This window comes from Erithacus rubecula, assembly GCF_903797595.1.
Source record: "Erithacus rubecula genome assembly, contig: scaffold_245_arrow_ctg1, whole genome shotgun sequence".
NCBI lineage: Eukaryota > Metazoa > Chordata > Aves > Passeriformes > Muscicapidae > Erithacus > Erithacus rubecula.
In genome coordinates, this window is record NW_027636077.1 from 119,636 (window position 1) to 123,291 (window position 3,656).

Below are 3,656 nucleotides of genomic sequence, written 5' to 3' on the forward strand. Positions count from 1 at the left end.
TCTACCTAAAATTCCACATCCATCACAAAAGATCCCCCCAAAAATTCCCCTCCAAAAACCCCAAAATCACCCGTGCCTGAACCCTGCATTTGCATAACCCCGCCCCTTCATTAGCATAACCCCGCGGGTGGCGCCGCCTACCGAGCAGGTGCTGGCATTGCCTCCTGTAAACTCTCGCGAGACCGAGCTGCAGCATCGCGCCCAAATAGAGTGAGCAGCGAGGGGGCGGGGCCCCAGCAGGAGAGGGCGGGGCCTCCCAACCGCTTCGGCCAATGAAGAACGAGGTCACGGCGGCGCTGGGCGGGGCCAAGGCGTGATTGACGGGGGGGCAAAATAATGCGGGGAAAGGGGGAGGATTAAAAAAATGGGAATTTGGGGAAAAACAGGGATTTAAAAATTTGGGGATTTTTGTAAAAATGAATTAAAATATGGGGGGGAAATTGCATTAAAAATGGGGTAAAATTAGGAAAAAATTGGAATTAAAAATTTGAGGAAATTTGGATGTAATTGGGGAAAATTGGGAAAAAAATTGGAAAAAATTAAGAAAAAGTGGGATAAAACTGGGGAAAATTAAGGAAAAAATGTGATAAAGTTGAGGAAAAAAATGTGGAAAAAAGAAAAAGAGGAAAAAGGAGGGAAAAGGATAATATTGGTGAAAAATTTGGAAAAAAAAATTGGGAAAAAAATGGAAAAAATGGGATAAAAAATGGAGAATCTGGGGGGGGGTTTACAGGTTTTTTTAGCAGAATTTAGGTTTTTGAGGGGTAAATGTGGGGGTTCAATTTTGGGGGGTGAATTTGGGGGTTTTGGGGTGAATTTGGGGGATTTTGGGGCCTCACCTGGTGCTGGGCACATCCACCCCCAGGTACTCCCGGCGGAGGAGGCGAGAGTGGCAGGTGGCTGCAAGCCTGAAAAAAACCCCAAAAATCACCCAAAATCCACCCAAACAATCCCTCCAGATCCCCCTGAAACTTCGCAAAAACATCCCCAAAAATCGCCCCAAAATTCAAAACAATGTCCCCAAAAATCCCCCCAAAATTCAAAATAATGTCCCCAAAAATCCTACCAAAATTCAAAATAATTTCCTCAAAAATCCCCCCAAAATTCAAAATAATTTCCAAAAAAAATTTCCCAAATTTTCCCCCAAACCCATTGCAAATATCACCCCAAAATTGACCAAAATCAGCCAGAAATGACCCAAATTCCACCTCGAATCTGTTTGGAATTACCTAAAATTCACCAAAAATGAGCTAAAATCCCCCAAAATGACTCAAAATCCACAGAAAAATGACGCAAAATTCACCCTAAATTCTCCTAAAATCAGCTAAAATTGATTTTAAATGACCCAAAATCTGCATTAAAATGATCCAAAATCCGCTAAAAATTTAAATAAAATGCCCCAAAATCCACCGAAAATGACCCAAAATGAGCTAAAAATGACATTGAACCAAAATCCTCCCAAAATGACCCAAAATCAGCATAAAAATGACCCAAAATAAGCAAAAATTGACAGAAAATTACCCAAAACCCCCCAAAACGTCTCCAAATCCACTGAAAAATCACCCGAAATGAGCTAAAATTGACCCAAAATGACCCAAAATCCGCATAAAAATGACCCAAAATGAGCTAAAAAATGACATAAAACCACCCAAAATCCACTGAAAATTCCCCAAAATCCATAGAAACGGACACAAAATCCTCCCCCAAAATCCCAAAAAATCCCCCCAAAATTTCCAAAAATCCCAAAAAATCCCCAAAAATCCCCCCAAATCCCCCAAAAATCCCTCAAAAATTTTCAAAAAATACCAAAAAAATCTATTAAAATTCCCAAAAAATCCCCAAAAAAATTTCAAAAAATCCCCAAAAATCCTTCAAATATTCAAAAAAAAATCCCCAAAAAATCTCCAAAAATCCCCCAAAAAATCCTCAAAAATCCCCCAAAAAAACCCCAAAATCCCCCCCAAAAATCCCCCAAAAAATCCCCCAAATCCCAAAAAAGCCCCCAAAATCCCAAATTGTGCTCACCAGATGGTCCCGAAGCAGCCCGAGTGTCTCCGCAGCACCTGGGGTAGTTGAACATGATGAAAATTCGTCCCGGTTAATTAATGAATTAATTAATTATTTGCAAAAGTTTTTAAATTAATTTTGTTAATTTGGAAAAATTCGGGGGAGGTTGAGAAACGAGGGGGTATGGGAAAAAAAAAAAAAAAAAGAAGAGAAAATCTGCTCGCAAGTGGTAAAAATATGGGAATTTTATTTAATTAATCAATTAAATGGGAATATTAATCAATTAAATATTAATTATCGAAAGGCAATTTTAAAAATTATTTAAAGGAAAAAAAAGAGCGAAATTTGCAGCCAAATCCTCCTAAAATTTAATTTGATTTGTTTATGGACATTTAAACTTAATGCAACAATAAATAAACACTTAATAAATTAAATAAATACTTAATAGATTAAATAAATACTTTATAAATATATTTAATTTAATGGTTAAAACTGGGGATTTTTGACCTTAAAAAAAGGCCAAACCCCCCCTAAAAATTTAAATAAGATTTGTTAATTCTGAATACATGTTATTAAATATTAATATTCATTAATTTTAATTAAATATTCATAAACCTGACACAATGAGCGCAATATTTAAATTATTTAAAGGCAAAAACTTGAAAAACGGCCAGAAAATGACTCAAAAAGCTCCAAAACTTCACCCCAAAATTGAATAAATATTTAATTAAGTATTTAATTAAGTAGTTGAAGAGCAATAAGCTTTAATTAACTTTAAACTTTTAAAGGTTAAAAATCGAGTTTAGCGCTTAAAACATGAAAACCATCTATTAAACTTCAAGCAATAAATTACTAATAAAAAATATTAAACTGGAGCAAAATTTAACTTAATTAAGGAAACAACACAGATAAATTTGAGGCCAAAAAATGGGTTTAAAAACGCGATTTTAGTTATACAATCACTGCTCCAGCAAAACTTGAAAACCCTCAAAAAAAAAAGCGGCAGAACGCCACGATTCAAACCAATTAACCAAGTAATTAATTAAGTTACTTAAGGGATTAAATCTGGAAAATATATTAATAATTCCATTTAAAAGAGCTTTAAACCACCCTCCCGCCCCCCCCGCCGGGCTTCCCTTTTTAAAACCCAAAGCAGCCTCGAATTTTCCGCCAGAGCGCCAATTAGCGCCTTAATTGGGCACCTTAATGGTCACCGCGAACATCCCGCCATTAATTAAGTTAATTGGATTAATTAAATTAAGGAATTAATTACTTAAACGGTGCCCTAACGCCCCAAGCCTCAAACCCCGCCACCTCCGGACTGAGCCTCCGGGCCCCTTGCCGCCCCTTTTATCACCTCGGTAGCCCCGCCTCCTTTGCGACCTTTCAGCCAATCACGATGTCACTCACCTCATACTAGCCCGCCCTTTATCCCGCCCCATTTTCTCCCGCCAGCCAATCAACGCACGGCTACTCAACCGGCAACCAGCTCTGGCCAATCAGTGTATAGAAAAAGGGGGAAACGCTCAGCCAATAGGACAGCCGGGAGCCTCACGGCGCGGGACCAATCAGAGCGCGGCTACCGTGAGGAAAGAAAGAAGGAAAATGGCAGCCGGGGCTGTTTATTTAGAGAATTTGACGGATCCCGG

At 38.5% G+C, this 3,656-nt stretch overlaps 1 long non-coding RNA gene across 1 annotated transcript; it reads right to left on the reverse strand.

The window, feature by feature from the left end:
* Positions 1-225: 225 nt before the first annotated feature.
* Positions 226-2,069, reverse strand: LOC306815833. The gene is made up of 3 exons (XR_013777489.1): positions 2,026-2,069; positions 840-908; positions 226-296 (listed from the first exon to the last, which is right to left on the reverse strand). It is a non-coding gene; the product is annotated as an uncharacterized lncRNA (long non-coding RNA).
* Between the last annotated feature and the right edge of the window lie 1,587 nt (positions 2,070-3,656).